This window comes from Mercenaria mercenaria, chromosome 17 (assembly GCF_021730395.1).
Source record: "Mercenaria mercenaria strain notata chromosome 17, MADL_Memer_1, whole genome shotgun sequence".
Lineage (NCBI taxonomy): Eukaryota > Metazoa > Mollusca > Bivalvia > Venerida > Veneridae > Mercenaria > Mercenaria mercenaria.
Window position 1 is genome coordinate 64,846,101 of NC_069377.1, and position 24,643 is coordinate 64,870,743.

A 24,643-nucleotide genomic window follows, 5' to 3' on the forward strand; every position below is an offset into this window, starting at 1 on the left:
CTTTCGTTTTCAAGTTTAGCCTATGTACTTTCATTTTCTTTACTTCCGGAAAAAGCTGAAGGTCATCTGGCATTATTTTCTGTGTTGTCAAAAACATACGTATGCCTGGCCAGATTGTATAAAAATGTGCTGGCCGTACGTCCTAAGGATATGAATATAAGCCTAATGATACTTCACCACAGCAGCAACTCAATAATATATTATTATAAATGTTTAGAATCTTATAAAATTACATAGATCTGGCTACACATTACCAGGAACTGATCAGTGTATAATAATAAAGATAATGATATTCACCATTGCAGTTGCAAAGTCTACTATCAGGCCTGTATATAATTTCAAATAGTAATTACTATAATAATCACATCAACCATCAAAGCAAATAATCATTGTTACATTAGGGTAAATGATAAATTCAGCACCTGGGAGATTAAAAAAAATTTACTACATTTTTATATACAGAATACAAAGTGGCGGTCTAGAAGCCTTTGAATTTCATAACAATTTTGAATTTTTGCATTCAACTATCTTATACAATTGGTTGACAACATTGTTAATATGTGCTCATAGCCAATATTTATTTTACCTACTTACTTCTCTAGTTTGTGCAGATGTGGCATACGTCTATTCACAGTGGAACCTGCAACTGGCATGCATGGGGACACTGATTTGCTTCTTTCTTCTTGAACTTTAGTGACAGAATTAGCATCCTCAGCTGGCATGCAGGACAACACTTGTTTCTCATCATTTTCATGAACCTCGGCAACTGAATTTAATCCACCTATAGAATTTCTACTTTTATTCAACACATTCTCTTCTTTCTTTGAAGTAATACTGCCCAAACTATTTTTTGACACTTCTTTAACATTTTCTTCACCTTTTGTCTCATTTGTACTGTTCTTTTCTTCTGATTTATTTTCTTTTTCCATTTTTAAATTAAATATTTGTTATTTTGCAGTAAGAGTACCTAAAAATATCTTATTTCTGTAACATTTCCATTTATTTACTCAGAAAATTGCAATCAAATTTTGCACTAATTTAGTCATCCATTTAATTAGTAAAATTCCATGAAATGTTTCACTTTAACATCATTTCGATGTAATCACTCTGTAAAGTCAGTAAAAAAATTTAATCTTTTTAATTAATCAATCTTTCTAAATGAGTTAATGAATGTTTCTTAATCATTCATTTGAAAAATCACACAAGATATTTTCAAGAATTTTCTACCAAGAATGCTCCAAAACCTGAGTAAGTATGAACAGCGGGAACTTTTCCAATAACTTGAACAATATATTGTCCCAGACTCCTATAAACGCGGACATTGCCATTAGATTTGCAGTGTGACAAAAATTTCTGTAACATTCATGAGATAAAGCCATCAATATCCGAATGTTATTGGAGAGAAACTAGAAAAGGCCATCTCCATATCTGTTTGATTTTGTTGTTGTCAGGACATGCCTGCCTTAACATTTAAGCAATTATCTTGTGACAGCAAATTTAATGTGGAATACTGATACAAAAGTTTTTTTCTTTTCATCATGTCCTAACACATCACTCTGGCCATGACTATTTAAAATTAAATGGAGGACTTGTTTAATGGTATCAAATTAGATTATAGATATGTTAAAACTGTATCAATAAACTGTTTTGTTCTGAAATTTATTTATTTATTTGGGTTTTACGGCGCACCAACACAGTATAGGTTATATGGTGCCAAACAGGACTACAAATTTTGGTTCCACATCTCATTAACATCGAAATAAAAACATGAGGTATGGAAGTTTTGTTCTGGAAAGAACATAAACCAATGACCAATGACTTTCTAGAAAATTAAATATGTTTTTCCTTAAACTGTATGCATATAAGTAGCAATTAGATTTCCACCTACTGCCAAAACTGCAGACATTTGTGTCATTATGTACAACACTTCATATTAACAGAAATGGGGAGAAAAACAATACTTCTGCAAATAAATGAAAGCATCTGGTTGGAAATATACTTTATGTAAATTGTGGCGGTCAGGCAGTAGATAGGGTGCTTGTTGCTACCTAGAAAGGTCAGGATTTGAATTCTCCCACAGTCACAATTAATAAAATAAACTGGTTTCTCCAACACATAATAAGTGATCCTAATTTCACTAAAGTCAGGCTAAAGAATGATCCAAGTGAGATCCAAGATTTCAGTGAAGTCAAGTCAAAGAATGATCCAAATGAGATCCAAGATTTCACTGAAGTCAGGCTAAAGAATGATCCAAGTGAATTCCAAAATTTCAGTGAAGTCAAATCAAAGAATGATCCAAGTGAGATCCAAGATTTCACTGAAATCAGGCTAAAGAATGGTCCAAGTGAATTCCAAATTTCAGTGAAGTCAAGTCAAAGAATGATTCAAGTGAGACCCAAGACTGCATTAAAGTAAAGTCAGGCTAAAGAATGATTTAAGTCAAACCCAAACTTTTAGTGAAGTCAAACTAAAGAATGATCCATGCGAGATGCAAGATTTCAGTGAAAGTAAGGCTAAAACAGCGTATTAAGGCAATAAATGCCAAAGCTCTCTATAATGAGATAGCTAAGCAGCTAGACCATTGCTTTCATAGACATAATTACTCAGATAAGAAGTTTGCTATAATTGCTGATTAGAAGAAATATCATAGCTGTCTGATTGTATGAAATAACAAGATGTCTATCATTTCCTTTGTTTTAAAGAAAAAAACATCAATGAATAAAAAACATGACAGCTGTATATCAATTTATGGAACTATAAGAGAAGTGTTTGACAGACATGTTTGCCAAAGATAGCATATCAATTAAAAGTGTTACTGTAGAGAAGAACTGCTAAGAAACTGGTCATTTCAACACCACAGTTTTCATTTTCCTGATATTACATCAGTTGTGTTTAAATTACTGATCGTTGCTTTTAGAACAAGGACAAGAGCCAAGTTCTTGAATGAGGTCTCCCAAAACAAAATCCCACACACATATATATATATTAATATGTAAATGGTTGATATACACATATAAAAACATAGAAACAGCAAAACAAACTGAGAATAAGGACAAAAAAAACAGAAAAACAGTGGGGGATTGTCTTGGAATGGTCTGAGTTAAATGCATACAAACCCCCACACTTTATGACCATCATGTCCCAAAGTTACAGAATAAATCTAGTTAAACTTTAGCCTGCTGGCGGTGAGTGATAGAATGATCATATTAATACATGTAGTCACTGCATCTGACTTGGTTTCTGGAGAAAATTTTTAATTCTTTTATATATCAATAAGCTGTTATATGCTTAAGACTAATAAATAAATGTTCTGTTCAAAAAAAAATAAATTTTTTATACTATTTCGTAACAATATATAAAACATCTGCTACTAGTTGTGCACAATTGGTTCCTATGGGAATACCAATTTCCTCAACAGTTAATAGTAGATGCATTACCAACTCTGACATAAACAAGAGGGCCATGAAGGCCCTGTATCGCTCACCTGACCTACTGACCTAAAGATCATCAAGGTTAACATTCTGACCAAGTTTCATTAAGATATGGTCATAAATGTGGCCTCTAGAGTGTTAACTAGTATTTCCTTTAATTTGACCTAGTGACTTAGTTTTTGACCCCACATGACCCAGACTCGAACTTGACCTAAAGATCATCAAGATTAACATTCTGACCAAGTTTAATGAAGATACAGTCATAAATATGGCTTCTAGATTGTTAACAATCTGTTTGATTTGACCTGGTGACCTAGTTTTTGATCCCATCTGACCCAGATTGGAACTTAAACTTAAGATCATTAAGATTAACATTCTGACCAAGTTTCATAAAGATAAGGTCATAAATGTGGTCTCTAGAGTGTTCACTTGCTTTTCCTTTGATCTGACCTGGTGACCTAGTTTTTGACCCCACATGACCCAGATGCCAACTTGGCCTAAAGATTAACATTCTGTCCACGTTTCATTAAGTTTCATGAAGATACAGTAAAAATTTTGACCTCTAAATTGTTAACAAGCTTTACCTTTGATTTGAACTGGTGACCTAGTTTTCCCCCCCAAATGACCCAGATTCAAACCTGACCTAGAGGTCATGAAGACAAACATTCTGATCGATTCCCATGAGTTTCAAACTTAAAATAAGGTCTCTAGTGTTAACAAGCTTTACCTTTGATTTGACCTGGTGACCTAGTTTTTGATCCCACCTGACCCAGATTAAAACTTGACCTAAAGATCTTCAAGATTAACATTCTGTCCACGTTTCATTAAGATATGGTCATAAATGTGGCCTCTAGAGTGTTAATTAGCTTTTCCTTTGATTTGACCTGGTGACCTAGTTTTTGACCCCACATGACCCAGATTCAAACTTGACCTAAAGATCATCAAGTTTAACATTCTGACAAAGTTCATTAAGAGATGATCACAAATGTGGCTTATAGAGTGTTGACAAGCTTTTCCTTTGATTTGACCTGGCGACCTAGTTTTTGACCCCACCTAACCAAGATTTGACCTTGGCCTAAAGATCATCAAGGTTAATATTCTGACCAAGTTTCATTAAGATATAGTCTTAAATGTGGCCTCTAGAGTGTTAACAAACTTTACCTTTGATTTGACCTGGTGACCTAGTTTCTGAATCCACTTGACCTAGATTTGAAATCACCTAAAGATCATCAAGATTAACATTCTGACCACGTTTTATTAAGCTATGGCCATGAATGTGGTCTCTAGAGTGTTAAGTAGCTTTTCCTTTGACTTGACCTGGTGACCTAGTGTTTGACCCCATCTGACCCAGATTTGAATTTGACCTAAAGACCATCAAGATTAACATTCTGACCAAGTTTCATTAAGATATGGCCATGAATGTGGCCTCTAGAATGTTAACTAGCTTTTCCTTTGATCTGACCTGGTGACCTAGTGTTTGACCCCACATAACCAAGGTTCAATATTGACCTAAAGATATCAAGATTAACATTCTGACCAAGCTTCATGAAGATACAGTCATATATGTGGCTTCTAGAGTGTTAACAAGCTTTTTCTTTAATTTGACCTGGTGACCTAGTTTTTGACCCCACATGACCCAGATTCGAACTTGACCTAAAGATCATCAAGTTTAACATTCTGAACAAGTTCCATTAAGATATAGACAAAAATGTGGCCTCTAGTGTGTTAACAAGCTTTTCCTTACATTTGACCTGGTGACCTAGTTTTCGACCCCAGATGACCTAATGTCAAATCGTCCAAGATTTTATTGAGGTAACATTCTGACCAAGTTTAAATAAGATTGGACCAAAATTGTGACCTCTAGAGTGTTAAAAAGCTTTTCCTTTTATTTGACCTGGTGACCTAGTTTTTGACCCCAGAGGACCAATTATCAAACTTGTCCAAGATTTTATTGAGGGTTACATTCTGACCAAGTTTCATTATGATTGGGCCAAAATTGTGACCTCTAGTGTGTTAACAGTCAAATTGTTGACGACAGACGGACGACGACGGACACAGGGCGATCACAAAAGCTCACCTTGAGCACTTTGTGCTCAGGTGAGCTAAAAGAACTGTGCTTTATAAATTTTGTCACAATGTGTTTCCCAGAGTTTTCGTAAAATTTGTCAACAGTATCACATGGGCTTCTATAGCAGTTAGACATGATGTTAACAATTTAGATATATTAGTAGTGGTACCTACTTAAACCTACAGAACTGCGAGTCATTTCTTAAATATATTTAAGTGCTGCTATGATATCTCAGTGCATTTTTCAGTTTTCTCTTTTTTTTTTTTTTAAAAAACATAATGAATCATTTAACTGCTAATGATAGACAAACCAAGTAGAAATTAAGAATATGGTAGTTGACAATATGGCAAGAAATAACAAGCTGCAATTTGGTTCTACAATATCATGTAATGCAAATGACTGATTTAATTTTCCTTAGAATCTGGTGAGGAAAACATCTCTGAATACTACAATCACACCACTGAAATATGTGTAAGGGATCACAGAGCTATAATGTAAAGAAATGGTATATTGGCATAATAACAACAAATCCAATTTACCTTCCAGTTCAATAATGTTGTCATCTATAGAATTACTGGCTTTATAAATACATGTATATTGATGGCTGTAATAATGATTTCTCCCTTCATAGCCATGGCAACAGTAACTTTTATCAACAAAATATCATGCTTTACTGCTTTAAATAAATTAATTGACTAAACAACTATCTTCTCTTTCAAACAGAATTATTTTTTTACTTATTTCTTTTTTCTATGAAAATGATTGTTTGGACCAGAAGATGGTACCAATAATATATACTACAAAACAAATATTCCAGAGAATATCAGTTACAGATTGTATTAGGTACTTCTGAAAGCAGTACTGAGACTGAAATAATACTGCACAAGAGATAAGAAATTCCCTTTGGAGTAAGGTAACCATTGTCTATGTTAGGACTGACATGTCAGTGTGTAAGGTAACCACTGTCTATGTTAGGACTGACATTTCAGTGTGCCCTTGACCTTAACATGAAAAGATCCGCTGTTGGCTTGTGCAAATCAGAATAAGTTTTGTCAAAATATACATTTAAAGCTGGTCTTATTGGCAACTAATTAATATTAAAAGAAAGCAGTCCATTCTTCTTAGAAAGAATTAATACCAGCTAAGAATGACTATTCCTTATCTACTGGCCATTTCCATCACAAAAACTGTTGAAGAAGCAATGGATAAAAATGTTTCTACATCAACTGTTCCTTGGAGACGTGGAGACATCTATATTTCTTTTTTTTTCTTTATAGAGCCAGAAAGGAAAGTTGACAATCAGAGAAAATTCATTTAATGAAAATAGAGAGCTGGTTGCTGTAGCTTTTCATGTCTTGTCATATCCTCTTGGGAAATACTGTATTTACAATGAAGGTCATAAAGAGTATGAGCTTTTCTTATTTTCTTTACCTAAAACGTAAAATTTTATTGATTCTCAGTTTCTTTTTACCTACTTTAAATAAGTATTTAAAGAAAATGTGTATGAGTATTAATATGTAAACAGGTTGAGAGCTCAGCAAGTCTTTTTCAATGTTCTCTTTAAAATCTTGATTTACATAGAGAAACCATATCAAACAAGGCAGTCTGAAAGACAGCTAAATCCCCCGCCACTGCTATGGATAGTGAAAGGGTAAACCTTTGATTTTAGCTGTGACCTTGACCTTGAACTGACATGGCTGACTCATGAATTCTGCACAACGTCTTGATGAGGTGATCATTTGACTCAAGTTTCATGAAAATCCTTCAAGGGGTTTAGGAGATACAGAGCTGAAACCTTTGACCTTCAGTTGTGACCTTGACCTTGAGTTGACATAGCTGACTCATGAGTTCTTGATGAGGTGATCATTTGACCAAAGTTTGATGAAAATCCTTCAAGGGGTTTAGGTGATACAGAGTGGACACAAAATGGAAGGCTCAAACCTTCGACCCTTAGTTGTGACCTTGACCTTGAGCTGGCATGGTTGACTCATAATTTCTGCATATCATTTTGATGAGGTAATCATTTTACCCAAGTTTTATAAAATTCCTTCAAGGGATTTAGGAGATATAGAGCGGACACAAAATGGAAGGCTCAAACCTTTGACCTTCAGTTGTGACCTTGACCTTGAGCCGACATGGCTGACTCATAAGTTCTGCACATCGCCTTGATGAGGTGATCGTTTGACCCAAATTTGATGAAAATCCTTCAAGGAGTTTAGGAGATATAGAGCGGACACAAAATGGAAGGCTCAAACCTTTGACCCTAAGTTGTGACCTTGACCTTGAGCCGGCATGACTGAATCATGGGTTCTGCACATAGTCTTGATGAGGTGATCATTTGACCCAAGTTTGATAAAATTCCTTCAAGGGGTTTAGGAGATATAGAGCGGACACAAAATGGAAGGCTCAAACCTTTGAGTTGTGACCTTGACCTTGAGCTGACAAGGCTGACCCATGGGTTCTGCACATCGGTTTGATGAGGTGATCATTTGACCCAAGTTTCATGAAAATCCTTCAAGGAGTTTAGAAGATATAGAGCGGACACAAAATGGAAGGTTCAAAACCTTTGACCCTAAGTTGTGACCTTGACTTTTAGCTGGCATGGCTGACTCATGGGTTCTGCACATCATCTTGATGAGGTGATCATTTGTCCCAAGTTTTACAAAATTCCTTCAAGGGGTTTATGAGATATAGAGCAACACAAAATGGCAGGCTCAAACCTTTGACCTTGAGTTGTGACCTTGACCTTGAACCAACAAGGCTGACTCATGGGTTCTGCACATCGTCTTGATGAGGTGATCATTTGACCCAAGTTTCATGAAAATCCTTCAAGGGGTTTAGGAGATATGGACCGGACACGATTTTGTTACGGACGAAAGGACGGACGGACGCAGACCATTCCTATAATCCCTCCACCACGGCGGGGGATTAACAAGCAAATTCGATGAATTGGTATACCCCGCCGAAAGGGTTTGTGGTCAGGAATGGCAAAAAAATATATCCGGCAAAAAGTTAAGGATGTTACTAAGAAGCAAATAATTTCATTAGTCAAAATCAATTTAACAGAAAATGAATGAACGCTATTTTTTGGTTGGGGGATGGGGGACAGCGGGGCTGACCGGGTGAGGGTACAAAACATCGATTAATGTCATTGATCATTGATGTTGATTATAAATATTGAAATACTGATGGAAAATTAAAAATGAAAAAAAAACAAGAGGACCATGATGGTCCTAAATCGCTCACCTGACGTTTTTTTTCTATTATTTGACATAGTGACCTAGTTTTTGAGCTCATGTGACCCAGTTTTGAACCTGACCTAGATATCATCAAGATGAAGATTCTGACCAATTTTCATGAAGATCCATTGAAAAGTATGGCCTCTAGAGAGGTCACAAGGTTTTTCTATTTTTAGACCTACTGACCTAGTTTAGACCGCAGTTGATCTAGTTTCAAGCTTGACCTAGATATCATCAAGATGAACATTCAGACCAACTTTCATACAGATCCCATGAAAAATATGGCCTCTAGAGAGGTCACAAGGCTTTTCTATTATTTGATCTACTGACCTAGTTATTAATGGCATGTGACCCAGTTTCGAACTTGACCTAGATATCATCAAGGTGAACATTCTGACCAATTTTCATGAAGATCCATTCCAAAGTATGGCCTCTAGAGAGGTCTCAAGGTTTTTCTATTATTAGACCTTCTGACCTAGTTTTGACTGCAGTTGACCTAGTTTCAAGCTTGACCTAGATATCATCAAGATGAACATTCAGACCAACTTTCATACAGATCCCATGAAAAATATGGCCTCTAGAGAGGTCACAAGGTTTTTCTATTATTTGATCTACCGACCTAGTTATTAATGGCACGTGACCCAGTTTCAAACTTGACCTAGATATCATCAAGGTGAACATTCTGACCAATTTTCATGAAGATCCATTCAAAAGTATGGCCTCTAGAGAGGTCACAAGGTTTTTCTATTTTTAGACCTACTGACCTAGTTTTTGATCACAGTTGACCCAGTTTCGAACTTGACCTAGATATCATCAAGATGAACATTCAGACCAACTTTCATACAGATTCCTTGAAAAATGTGGCCTCTAGAGAGGTCACAAGGTTTTTCTATTATTTGACCTACTTACCTAGTTATTGAAGGCACGTGACTCAGTTTTGAACATCACCTAGATATCATCAAGGTAAACATTCTGACCAATTTTCATGAAGATCCATTGAAAAGTATGTCCTCTAGAGTGGTCACAAGGTTTTTCTATTTTTAGACCTGTTGACCTAGTTTTTGACCGCAGTTGACCCGGTTTCAAACTTGACCTAGATATCATCAAGATGAACATTCGGACGAAGTTTCATACAGATCCCATGAAAAATATGGCCTCTAGAGAGGTCACAAGGTTTTTCTATTATTTAACCTACTGACCTAGTTATTGATGGCACGTGACCCACTTTCAAACTTGACCTAGATATTATCAAGGTGAACATTCAGACCAATTTTGATGAAGATCCATTCAAAAGAATGGCCTCTAGAGAGGTCACAAGGTTTTTCTATTTTTAGACCTACTGACCTAGTTTTTGATCGCAGTTGACCCAGTTTCAAACTTGACCTAGATATCATCAAGATAAACATTCAGACCAACTTTCATACAGATCCCATGAAAAATATGGCCTCTAGAGAGGTCACAAGGTTTTTCTATTATTTGACCTACTGACCTAGTTTTTGACGGCATATGACCCAGTTTCAAACTTGACCTTGATATCATCAAGGAGAATGTTCTGACCAATTTTCATGAAGATCTTATGAAAAATATGGCCTCTAGAGAGGTCACAAGGTTTCTCTATTTTCATACCTACTGACCTAGTTTTTGACCGCACATGACCCAATTTCGAACTTGACCTAGATTTCATCAAGGTGAACATTCTGACCAACTTTCATAAAGATCCCATGAAAAATGTGACCTCTAGAGTGGTCACAAGCAAAAGTTTACGGACGGACGGACGCCGCGCGATCACAAAAGCTCACCTTGTCACTATTTGGGGGGGGGGGGGGATGCATGATCGGGCTGATGGGCATGACTGGGTGGAGGAGTGAGGTTTGGGAACAGTACAACTTTGCATGTTGATAAATATTCATGGAAGGTTTGAAAAAAAAAATAAAAATAAAAAGGAAAGATTTTTTTTTTTTTCGGGGGGGGGGGGGGGGGGGGGGGGGGAAAGGGGGGGGGAGGGGAGGAGGGGGTGTGACCAAGGCAAGGTGGTGACCAGGTATGGGTTGTGTAACTTCACATGTTTATAATAAATGTTCATGGAACAGAATGAAAGAAGTTTTATGAAATTCTACCAATTGGTTGGTCTGTTATGTACAAATCTGTAGATTTTTAAACAATTAAAGGGCAATAACTTTAAGGAAAATTGACCAATTGAAAAAAAAATGACAGACATCATCGAAGTATGTTGGTTCATATTTATTTTTAGTTTCATGAAATTCTACCAGCTTGTTACTGAGAAACGGCTGCAGACGTGGATTTTTCATTAAATCAAGGGCAATAACTCTAAGGGAAATTGAACAATCCAAAAAAGAACTTGACGGGCATCATCGCAGTATGTTGGTTCATGTTTATTTCAAGTTTCATGAAATTCTACCTGCTAGTTACTGAGAAATGGCTGCGGACGGACGCACGGACGGACGGACGCCATTTCAATACCCTCCCTCCTGATTTCATCGACGGGGGATAATTACATGTAAATATGACAGCAATATGTTGATATTGCCTATAAAAAACCTTGTGATCAGTTGGCTTTGTAAATGAAATTGCTGCAAAGAGATAAATTTGAGCCATGCACTAAAATGAAAATAAAAACAGGATTTAGTATCCTCCTGGTAATCTGAATCAAAATCTGCATTAATAGCTTTGAAGCTATGAGCTACAAAGCAGTAAGGCACTAAAGCCTAACAGTAATTTATGTGTTAGCATCAACCTTGCAGAGTTAAGCAGGGAGAAGAAAAATATCACTGAAGTCTTCAAGGACAAAAAACTATTTTCAGGCATTATTTTAGTAGATATGCCAAATGAAATTACCCTAGATGTGATAAGTTTTGATGATGTTTGACGTTTTGAATCTGTTATGTAAAATTCCATCTTACAATTTACAAAGGATAAAATTACTTTGATGGGAACATGTCCATGAGCAATAAAAGCAGTTTGTAATTGTTGTTAAAGCACCATCTTCTTGTAAATATAGTTTCAGCACCATCTTCTTGTACTTGTTGTTTTACAACCATCTTGTTAATAAGTTTCAGCACCATCTTCTTGTACTCGTTGTTTTAGCACCATCTTGTAAATACAGTTTCAGCACCATCTTCTTGTACTTGTTGTTTTAGCACCATCTTGTAAATACAGTTTCAGCACCATCTTCTTGTACTTGTTGTTTTAGCACCATCTTCTTGTAAATATAGTTTCAGCACCATCTTCTTGTAAATATAGTTTCAGCACCATCTTCTTGTACTTGTTGTTTTAGCACCATCTTGTAAATACAGTTTCAGCACTATCTTCTTGTACTTGATGTTTTAGCACCATTCTTGTAAATACAAATGTATAGTTTCAGCACCATCTTCATGTACTTGTTGTTTTAGCACCAATTTGTAAATATAAGTAGTTACTACTAATATAGTTTTAGCACCATCTTCTTGCACTTGTTGTTTCAGCAGCATCTTCTTGTAAAAATAGTTTTAGCACCATCTTCTTGTACTTGTTGTTTTAGCACCATCTTGTAAATACAGTTTCAGCACTATCTTCTTGTACTTGTTGTTTTAGCACCATTCTTGTAAATACAAATGTATAGTTTCAGCACCATCTTCATGTACTTGTTGTTTTAGCACCAATTTGTAAATATAAGTAGTTACTACTAATATAGTTTTAGCACCATCTTCTTGTATTTGTTGTTTTAGCACCATCTTCTTGTAAATATAGTTTCAGCACCATCTTCTTGTATTTGTTGTTTTAGCACCATTCTTGTAAATACAGTTTCAGCACTATCTTCTTGTATTTGTTGTTTTAGCACCATCTTGTAAATACAGTTTCAGCACCATCTTCTTGTACTTGTTGTTTTAGCACCATCTTGTAAATACAGTTTCAGCACCATTTTCTTGTACTTGATGTTTTAGCACCATTCTTGTAAATACAAATGTATAGTTTCAACACCATCTTCATGTACTTGTTGTTTTAGCACCAATTTGTAAATATAAGTAGTTACTACTAATATAGTTTTAGCACCATCTTCTTGTATTTGTTGTTTTAGCACCATCTTGTAAATATAGTTTCAGCACCATCTTCGTTTCTTCCATTTTCTATTATATTGTTTTAGAACCATCATTTTATAAATGTAGGTTCAGCAGTCTCTTCTTGTACTTGTTGTTTCAGCACTATCATTTTATAAATGTAGTTTCAGCATTATCATTTTATAAATGTAGTTTCAACACTATCTTTTTATAAATGTAGTTTCAGCACTATCTTTTTATAAATGTAGTTTCAGCACTATCATTTAAAAATATAGTTTCAGCACCATCTTCCTGTGCTGTTGTAGCATCATCTTCTTGTACTACTTGTTTAAAAACCATCTTCTTGTACTAGTTTTTAGTAACCTCTTCTACTTATTGTAGTTTCAGCACCATCTTCATGTTCTTGCTGTTTAAGAACCACCTAATTGTATTTAAGAAAGAATTTGTAGCAAAACTGTGTTTTCACACTATTTATACATGATGGGTGGTTTGTTTGTTTGATTCTTTCACTACTGTTTGTTGAATATGGCATGCAAAAAAAGGATTTTATGACTGGTTGTAGGTGCAGATGGGAATATTCAGCATTTGGTAACTGTCTTAGGTGGCAACTCTGCAAAGCCTCGTTACTGCCTAAACAGTTCCTCCTCAAGCTTATAATATTTTTGTAATAGTTCTGTTTTGTGCTAATATTCACAAGCATTGAAACTTGTGAATTCAAATCATCAGCGTAATCAGCATTAGGTGTCAATCCCTAGCAACCACCTGTTGTTGAGAAAAAAAAACAGACTACATGTCTAACTGTTGCTAAGGATGACAGAACAGCATTACAAAGGAAGGCTACTGGGACACAGACTGTCACTTATTTCTTGTCACTTCAATTATATAAGGGATGTTCTTATTTATTGCTTTCTTTATTGATGGGATTCTGTCACACAAGCTTGAAAGGCAGCTAGCTATAGACAAGAGGGCCATGATGGGCCTCTATCGCTCACCTGTTATCATTGCACTTGAGGACAAGAAGGTCCAACTAATAACAATAATGAAATTTCAGATAAGTCCTGTAAGTACTTACTGATATAAGTCCATTTTGATTACAATCAGGGGAGGTAATCAGATATAAAATAACTCTGGAACCTATGATTGGATCTGATTTGTCATGGAATCCAAGATTTATTGTTGTTGAAGATATTTTGGAAGTGTGTATCAAATAAAACCATAAATGACGACTCTATATAGCTGCAAAAGCCAAAATAGCCAATTTTGGACCTTTAAGGGGCCATAACTCTGGAACCCATGATGGAATCTGGCCAGTTGAAGAAAGGAAGCAAGATCTTGTGGTGATACAAGTTGTTGTGTTTGGTTAAAATCAAATCATAAATGAAGCTGCTATTGTGCAGACAAGGTCAAAATAGCTGATTTTGGCCCTTTCAGGAGCCATAACTCTGGAACCCATAATCGGATCTGGCTGGTTCAAGAAAGAAATCGAGATCTTATGGTGACACAAGTTTTGTGCAAGTTTGATTAAATTCAAATCATAAATGAAGCTGCCATTGTGCAGACAAGGTCAAAATAGCTAATTTTGGCCCTTTCAGGGGCCATAACTCTGGAACCCATAATGGGATCTGGCCAGTTCATGAAAGGAACCGAGATCTTATGGTGATACAAGTTGTTTGCAAGTATGGTTAAAATAAAATCATAAATGAAGCTGTTATTGTGCAGACAAGGTCAAAATAGCTAATTCTGGCCCTTTCAGGGGCCATAACTCTGGAACCCATAAAGGAATCTGGCCAGTTCAAGAAAGGAACCAAGATCTTATGGTGATACAAGTTGTGTGCAAGTTTGGTAAAAATCAAATCATAAATAAAGCTGCTATTTTGCAGACAAGATCAAAAGAGCTAATTTTTGCCCTTTCAGGGGCCATAACTCTGGAACCCATAAGGGATCTGGCCAGTTCAAGAAATGAACCGTGATCTTATGGTGATACAAGTTGTGTGCAAGTTTGGTTAATATAAAATCATAAATGAAACCACTATCGTGCAGACAAGAAATTGTTGACGGACGGACGGACACACGCACGGACTGACGACGGACGAAGGGTGATCGCAAAAGCTCACCTTGTCACTATGTGACAGGTGAGGTAAAAATCAGAACGACAGACAGACTTATAAACAAAACAAAGATCACGACAAATAGGTCAAATTTCACAGAATGACACTCTTAGAGGTTTGATAAAGACAAATATATTCTCTAATAACTTCAATTTTCTTTAAAACAATATTTATATTCTGAAGATGTAACTCTTCAAACAAAATGAGACATCTAAATCAAGTAAAACAGATCTTAATGGTTTCTTAATTGGTTCAATGGCATCCATTAAAGTTATGAAGAAACAATAATTGCCTCTAATATTCTTCCCTTTATAGAATATGGATTTTATGAATAAAGTGCACTGCAGGGGATAATTACATGTAAATATGACAGCAATATGTTGATATTGCCTATAACAAACCTTGTGATCAGACAGCTTTGTAAATGAAACTGCTGCAAAGATATAAATTTGAGCCATGCACTAAAATGAAAATAAAAACAGGATTTAGTATCCTCCTGGTAATCTGAATCACAATCTGCATTAATACCTTTGAAGCTATGAGCTACAACGCAGTAAGGCACTAAAGCCTAACAGTAATTTATGTGTTAACATCAACCTTGCAGAGTTATGCAGGGAGAAGAAAAATTATTGTAGTTTCAGCACCATCTTCATGTTTTGCTGTTTAAGAACCACCTAATTGTATTTAAGAAAGAATAATTGCCTCTAATAGTCTTCCGTTTATAGAATATGGATTTTATGAATAAAGTGCACTGCTGTAATTAAAATGCTATTTCCTCATAGCAAAAAATGTCAAATTTCAATATGTTCAGCACAACTTGCAGGAAGGGTTAAAGTCATTTCCATTCAAATACTACATAATTTAAATTTAACATTTCAATCATAATTATGATTTCATTAAATACATGTTTCTTATAATTTAATGAATACTTTCAAGAATTCTTGGTGAAGCTAATATTTTCACCAAAGCTCAGTGCTGTGGACATTTCCATCAAAGCCCAGAGCTGCTAACACTGCCATCTAAGCCCAGTGCTGTGGACACTGCCATCAAAGGTCAGTGCTGCAGACACTGCCATCAAAGGTCAGTGCAGCAGACACTGCCATCTAAGCCCAGTGCTGTGGACACTGCCATCAAAGGTCAGTGCTGCAGACACTGCCATCAAAGCTCAGTACAGCAGACACTGCCATCAAAGGTCAGTGCTGCAGACATTGCCATCAAAGGTCAGTGCTGCAGACACTGCCATCAAAGGTCAGTACAGCAAACACTGTCATCAAAGTTCAGTACAGCAGACACTGCCATCAAAGGTCAGTGCAGCAGACACTGCCATCTAAGCCCAGTGCTGTGGACACTGCCATCAAAGGTCAGTGCTGTGGACATTGCCATCAAAGCTGTGCTGCAGACACTGCCATCAAAGGTCAGTGCTGTGGACATTGCCATCAAAGCTCAGTGCTGCAGACACTGCCATCTAAGTTCAGTGCAGCAGACACTGCCATCTAAGCCCAGTGCTGTGGACACTGCCATCAAAGGTCAGTGCTGCAGACACTGCCATCAAAGCTCAGTGCTGCAAACATTGCCATCAAAGCTCAGTGCTGCAGACATTGCCATCAAAGTTCAGTACAGCAGACACTGCCATCAAAGCTCAGTGCTGCAAACATTGCCATCAAAGCTCAGTGCTGCAGACATTGCCATCTAAGTTCAGTGCAGCAGACACAGCCATCAAAGATCAGTGCTGTGGACACTGTCATCAAAGCTCAGTACAGCAGACACTGCCATCAAAGTTCAGTACAGCAGACATTGCCATCAAAGGTCAGTGCTGCAGACACTGCCATCAAAGGTCAGTGCTGCAGACTAGGGGTGACTATTGAGGCTAATTTTGACTATTGTAATACTATTGCTGCGGACATTGCCATCAAAGCTCAGTGCTGCAGACATTGCCATCAAAGCTCAGTGCTGCAGACATTGCCATCAAAGTTCAGTACAGCAGACACTGCCATCAAAGCTCAGTGCTGCAAACATTGCCATCAAAGCTCAGTGCTGCAGACATTGCCATCTAAGTTCAGTGCAGCAGACACTGCCATCAAAGGTCAGTGCTGCGGACACTGTCATCAAAGCTCAGTACAGCAGACACTGCCATCAAAGTTCAGTACAGCAGACATTGCCATCAAAGGTCAGTGCTGCAGACACTGCCATCAAAGGTCAGTGCTGCAGACTAGGGGTGACTATTGAGGCCAATTTTGACTATTGCAATACTATTGATATTGCTGAAAAACTATTGCGATACTATTCTATTGCAGGTTACTATTGAGATACTATTGCAATAGTTATCGTCCACCATGTTTTATACAGTAAAACTACCAACTGACATAATTTGTTACAGTGTGTAAGACACGGCACTGTTTATAGTTGCTGTTAATACACATTGAGATGATTGTGTAACTGAAATGGATAGAAATAAAGGCTCTAACATTAAATATTTTTAACATTTTTTTCTATTTCTTGCCTTCCTTGGCTTTGAAACAGTAAGTAAAACAATAAACCTATGCAAAGTATACTCAAACGAATCGGCCATTTTGCTGCGAATGTCTAATGTTTAATAACCCAAAGCATCGAAAAAGACGAAAATTGACGGATCGGACTAAGGTGTACCAGCACTAAATGAAGGGCCCTACCCAACAGTTTGCTATATCATACAAGTAGCCTACTTTCTCCATGTCCATGGTACATTTTCTCATTTAAGATTAACAGGTTATTTAAATATATTTAATCAAAGTTTCTAAGAAACTAAAGTTGTTAATTATCTCCCAGACTTCCCAGCCCTTTGTGGTAGTTTAATTCCATGAGGGTAATTATTGTAATGGAGACGTAAACATTTTCCGAGGCGCAAATGAAAGCTGGCTCTGTTTCTTGGTTTATAAAATATAAATTATTTCTGTATTTACAAAAATTTCAATACTATCGAAACTATCGATTGTTGAAGGAACTATCGGCGATTGTTATTGGTTCGTGATTTTTCTATCGATGCATACGATCGGGACACTCAGTATCGCAATGCATCGATATTTCGATGTATCGTTACACCCCTACTGCAGACACTGTCATCAAAGTTCAGTACAGCAGACACTGCCATCACAGCTCAGTGCTGCATACACTGCCATCAAAGCTCAGTGCTGCAGACACTGCCATCAAAGCTGAGTACAGCAGACACTGCCATCAAAGCTCAGTGCTGCAGACATTGCCATCAAAGCTGAGTACAGCATACATTGCCATCAAAGCTGAGTACAGCAGACACTGTCATCAAAGCTCAGTGCAGCAGACATTGCCATTATTATTATTATTATACCTGATTTATATAGCGCCCTTTTTATGATAAACACGTTCAAAGGCACTTTACATATAGCAAACGCAGCCATACAGGGCGCGAAATTCATCCTCTACTAGTACAGAGACAGAGCAATCTGACTAGAGGGACAGAGTGAGATAAAGCCCCCAGAACAGACAGAGTGAACAGAGAGAGATACAGGCCTGTCCGGCTAACCTAGCCTAGGTCTTTGCGAATAGACAGTCTGGTTCTTAAACGTGCCCGGTGTATAGCACCGATACACGCGAAGCCGTCTTTCCTGGGAAGAACGAGTACAGGCCTCTTACTCAGGTGGCCATCAAAGCTCAGTGCTGCATACATTGCCATCAAAGCTGAGTACAGCAGACACTGCCATCAAACCTCAGTGCTGCAGACATTGCCATCAAAGCTCAGTGCTGCAGACATTGCCATCAAAGCTGAGTACAGCATATATTGCCTTCAAAGCTGAGTACAGCAGACACTGCCATCAAAGCTCAAAGCAGCAGACATTGCCATCAAAGCTCAGTGCAGCAGACACTGCCATCAAAGCTCAGTGCTGCAGACATTGCCATCAAAGCTCAGTGCTGCATACACTGCCACCAAAGCTGAGTACAGCAGACACTGCCATCAAAGCTCCGTGTTGCAGACATTGCCATCAAAGCTCAGTGCTGCAGACAGGGCCATCAAAACTTAGTGCAGCGGACACTGCCATCAAAGCTCAGTGCAGCGGACTGCCAACAAAGCTCAGTGCAGCAGACATTGCCATCAAAGCTCAATGCAGCGGGCATTGCCATCAAAACTTAGTGCAGCGGACACTGCCATCAAAACTCAATGCAGCGGGCATTGCCATCAAAGCTCAATGCAGCGGGCATTGCCATCAAAACTCAATGCAGCGGGCATTGCCATCAAAACTTAGTGCAGCGGACACTGCCATCAAAACTCAATGCAGCGGGCATTGCCATCAAAGCTCAATGCAGCGGGCATTGCCATCAAAACTCAATGCAGCAGACATTGCCATCAAAGCTCAATGCAGTGGGCATTGCCATCAAAACTTAGTGCAGTTCGACACTGCCATCAGAACTCAATGCAGCGGGCATTACCATCAAAGCTCAGTGCTGCAGACTTAACCATCAGTGTAACATGAAAATTTATAACACCATTAATTCCAACTGTTTGGTTGCTTGTGAGAACACGCCTGTTTTGTGTAAGTTTATTGGTGTGAACTATTATATGTTTTTTTTTTCTAACACCAGTTCAAGATTAATTCAATGATTTCAAATTTGATGACAGGAGAAAACAATAATCATTTAACTGTGCACTTTGAAAAGATACAAACTAATGGGTTGACTGAAAATTGCTTAAGTTGTTGTCCAAAATTACAGTAAGATTTTTGTGTATCCTCACTGATAGCCTTAAAATGATATCCTCCTATTGCAAAAAATTTGGAAAATGTGCCTGAAGTTGCACTGATTGGGAGCGGTCCAGCAGTAGATAAGGTACTGACTGGTAAACAGAGAGGTAGCAATTTGAAATCCATCAGGGCCTTCAACACACTCCTGGCTGGTTTCTCCCTGGTTAACAAGTTATGAAAGCTAGATGAAAGATGAGCAGTATTATGTTTTGAAGCTGTTTATGAATTGTGAAGAGTAACTGTTGTTTCTTTTTTTTAAAAACAAATTCTGGTTGTTAGACTTGCCAATCCACCAAACTTTTCAATGGTGATCTGCTGAATCTAAGTGGAAAAATCATTTATGGCTGTAGCAAAAAGTCATTTTTGACAGGAAATCTCACTGTCACAGAATTTATCTGATAAACTTAGATGTAACAGTGTTCCATGAAGAATTGATTTTGTTTGTTCTGCTTTAGTATGCCTTTAATTTGATAGCAGTATTCCCGACCATAGCTTTAGTATGGTGCATTTAATATTACATCTGCTTTAAGGTTAGCTAGAGAGGATCAAACCTTATGCTGAATCCTGAACAGACATACAAGCAAGATTATAAATAATCTAACTAAGCATAATGAATTTAGTTGCTTGCTTAAACATTTAAAAGTTTCTACAGAATAAGTAGAGGCAGGAAATGTGTGTGAAATGAGGTGTGGTGGGGGTGGGGGGGGGGGGGGGGGGGGGGGGGGGAGTAGAGATGGGGTATGACATTTGGGAAATGATGTGATATGACAATATATCAACCTGAAGATTTTTTTAAAGTTTCCACTATATTAATAAGGGGTAAAGTAACCACACCTTCTAGTGGGAATGCTTTTTGATATAACAGAATGATTTGTATAATCTTCGTAAAGGGTCACACCAAAGAAACAATTGTGTAAAATTATTTTAAAACTGGACCTGCTGTTTCTGACAATAATATTTTTTAAGTTTCTACTATATAAATATATAATAGGGGAAAAATGGCCACAGCCCCTGGCGGCCACGTTTTTTGATGGATCAAAATAATTTGAAAAATCCTGGTAGAGGGTCACACACGAACCATTTGTGTGAAATTATTTTAAAATTTCATACAAGAGATTTTTGTAGTTTCCACTATATACATATAGAGAAAAGTGACCATGTCCTCTGGTAGCCATGTTTTTTGACGAACACTCCTTTTCAAAATTTTCTACAACACACAGATATCAACTGTGACTGTTTCTACCCATAATAAATATGCCATTATTATTTTTGTAATACAGAACTAGGCAAGTCATTCGTCGCTGATGAAGATCTCTTAACTGTACAATTCATCATGTAATTAACTAAATTGACAATTCATCTTTTATTTCATCATGGTTATGACGTTCTATGTGTGTGTTTTTTTTTTGCAGGACTTGAGTTTCACTTGAAGTGTGTGGTATTTCTATCTAATACAGTATATGATGGTACCATTTACTGGGAGGTTGTACCACTATATGCAGCCCGTCTGGGCATACCAGATGTTTAAAGCACTGGTATTGGCAATAGGGGTAAAACGACCTCAAGGGGAGGGGTGCAGTCATGGCTGTTTGTTACAATAAGGCTGTAAATATTATCATTGTTCATTTATGATATTGTTGTAATAACTATTATTTTTTATTATTATGTACAACCCCATTGAATGTATCATTTATAAACAAGAGCACCGCCTTGCGGATGCTGACGCTCATCTGATTTTTTTTATTTAATAGAAATATTGTCCTACCCATGATTTTCTAAGTCTAAAAAGGGCCATCATTCTTACAAAAAAAAGCAGGATAGAGTTATGTTTCTTGATGTACAGTGTCCACTTATGATGGTGAAAAACTGTTGCAAGTTTTAAAGCAAAAGCTTTGATAGTTTATGAGAAGAGTTGACTTAAACATAATACTCAACCAAGAAAATGATTTTCTAAGTCCAAAAGGGGCAATAATTATTGCAAAAAGCAGGATGGAGTTATGTTTCTTGCTGTACAGGGTCAGCTTATGATGGTGAACAAGTGTTGCAAGTTTCAAAGCAATAGCTTTGATAGTTTAAGAGAAAAAGTTGACCTAAACATAAAACTTAACCAAGAAATCTGATATTTTCTAAGTCCAAAAGGGGCCATAAATCTTGCAAAAAGCAGGACGGAGTTATGTTTCTTGCTGTACAGGGTCAACTTATGATGGTGAACAAGTGTTGCAAGTTTTAAAGCAATAGCTTTGATAGTTTAGGATAAAAGCTGACCTAAACATAAAACTTAACCAAGAAAACTGATTTTCTAAGTCCAAAAGGGGCAATAAATCTTGCAAAAAGCAAGATGGAGTTATGTTTCTTGATGTACAGGGTCTGCTTATGATGGCGAACAAGTATTCCAAGTTTCAAAGCAATAGCTTTGATAGTTTAGGAGAAAAGTTGATCTAAACATAAAACTTAACCAAGAAATCTGATATTTTCTAAGTACAAAAGGGGCCATAAATCTTGCAAAAAGCAAGATGGAGTTATGTTTCTTGCTATACAGGGTCAGCTTATGATGGTGAACAAGTATTCCAAGTTTCAAAGCAATAGCTTTGATAGTTTAGGAGAAAAGCTGACCTAAACATAAAACTTAACCAGGCAACGCCGACGCAGACGCCGACGCCGACAACCGCTCAAGTGATGACAATAACTCTCATTTTTTTTCAAAAAATCAGATGAGTTAAAAATGGCGTTTAAATCAAATTGTTCAGTTTCAGTTTTGTGATTGCATATGTCATGTTTTGTTATTTTCCTACATATCTGCGATGTGTCACATGTTTAATTGTAAAGTGCCTTTGAACGTATATTCCATATGAAAAGGGCGCTCAACAAATCTGGTATAATAATAATAATAATAATAATTTGAACACATTACATAAGGACCATTTGCGTGAAATTATTTTGAAATTGGACTAGAGGTTTAAAGAAGAGATGTCGTTAGAAGATTTTTCTATTTTTAGCTCTGGCGGCCCCTATGTGGAACCAAGCAAAACCATTTGAACAACTTTGAAAGAGGATCACCCAAGGAACATTCAGGCCATTTGTTTCATCAACTACACCAAATTGTTTCTGAGAAGATGCTGGTTGAAGGAAAGTGTGGATGGACGCCGGACGGTGAGCAATCACAATAGCTCACCCCGAGCACAAGTGAGCTAAAAAGGTAGCTATTTTATAATGCTTGTAGCAGTAAGTATACAATGCACACCTTTACATTACTGCCTCATTGAAATATCTCATGGTACACATACATTATATGCACATTATACTGACACCCAGCTAACTATTCCTAGCACTATCCTGCTTACACTTTGCAATAAACAAGAAAGTTACAAGTATTACTTTTAAAAAAAGTCTTTGAAAGTATGAATCAGCTAGAGATAGGTAAGATAGGTAGAGATAAGTATGACCCAGCTAGAGATAGGTAAGATAGGTAGAGATAAGTATGACCCAGCTAGAAATAGGTAAGATAGGTAGAGATAAGTATGACCCAGCTAGAGATAGGTAAGATAGGTAGAGATAAGTATGACCCAGCTAGAGATCAAACCCTGACCTCCTCACTCTGCTTGTAAGATACTCTACTATTTTAGTTACCAGCAACAGTTGCTATCTCAGTAAGACTTTGATTTCCCTGGTTTCATAAGACTAAAAATCATTATGATGATAATGAAACCCTGCTGATGACAGACAAAATATGGCCATATAATCAATAACATCATCAGAAAATACATGTTAAAAATAAAAGAACAGGATGTGGTTTGTTATCAGTTGTAATGAAAATGATCAATTTAATTTTCTTCAGAACATCATAGTTATATTATCTCCAAATGTTGCAATGATGCCACTGAAATGTCTAGCAGAACATAGTGAAAAATCACAAAGCAATTATACAGGGAGATATTATATTGGTACTAGATCACACAGCAATAACACAGGAAAATGGTATATTGGCCTAATAACATCTATATAGGCCTAATAATGCATGTCTGTTAATAAAAATGTACAGACCAGACTTGTTTTTGCCCCCCCCCCCCATTCCTCTCTGATTCTCCTATGCTTATGTTATCATGTTGAAGAAGGTAAAAGCAATTATTCTGGAAACTATTGTATAAAACCCTCACAGATATTAATTAATTTGCCAACAGCTTTGTTTAGATTAAGTGTTAATTGCCAACAATTTGTTTTCTGTATGTCTTAAAATAGGTACAAATCAATGCTCATGTAACAAACATTGTGTGACAAATACTGTTACATTACTGTATATTACTACTTGTGTAAATCAGACTATAAGCTTTAAAGGTTAAAAGGTAAATTTTATTTACAGTTGCTTTGTGAAACAATGAAGTAAGCTCTGTGCAGCTTTTGAGCAACCCTATTTTAAGAACAGTTTAAACCAATCATAACTTACCCCAAGCCATTTGCTTGTACCCATTTACAGCTGGGTCAACTGAAGCAATCGTGATAAAGTGGTCTGTCCAAGAACATGCCGCAATGGGAATAGCTAGGAATCGAACACTAGGCCTTCATCACCTCCTTAGGAAAGCGTCTTAGCCCTCTCAACCAATGTGTCCATGGCATTTTCATTTGCAGGGCTATTTAACTTTCTGTGACCACTGACCACTGAGATTATTAAAGTATGACCATGAACTCCTAGTTTGTATGGCTAAAATGCATCATGCATTTCTGGAGTTTCTAGTTTAAACTGATTTCTATTGTAAACCTCTCAAGTTTATCTGAAATGACCTTGAACTTTCATTTGCATAGGAGGTGATAGGTAGCTAAAAGTCACTGATGGGATAAAAAGATCTATCAACTTAGAAAGACTTCATTAACCTGCTCCATCACAAAAGATTATCCAGAAGTAATAGAATTCCTTGAAACCAATTTCAAATAAAAAGATGAAGCAATTCCAGAAAATCCACTTTCCCCATACAATCAAGAGAAAAATTCATTGGAAGAAA

At 36.9% G+C, this 24,643-nt stretch overlaps 1 protein-coding gene across 3 annotated transcripts in view; it reads right to left on the minus strand.

Moving 5' to 3' along the window:
* Positions 1–24,643, minus strand: part of LOC123537234 (uncharacterized) — a 437,951-nt gene that overhangs the window by 259,148 nt on the left and 154,160 nt on the right. The gene's annotated exons all lie outside the window — the stretch shown is intronic.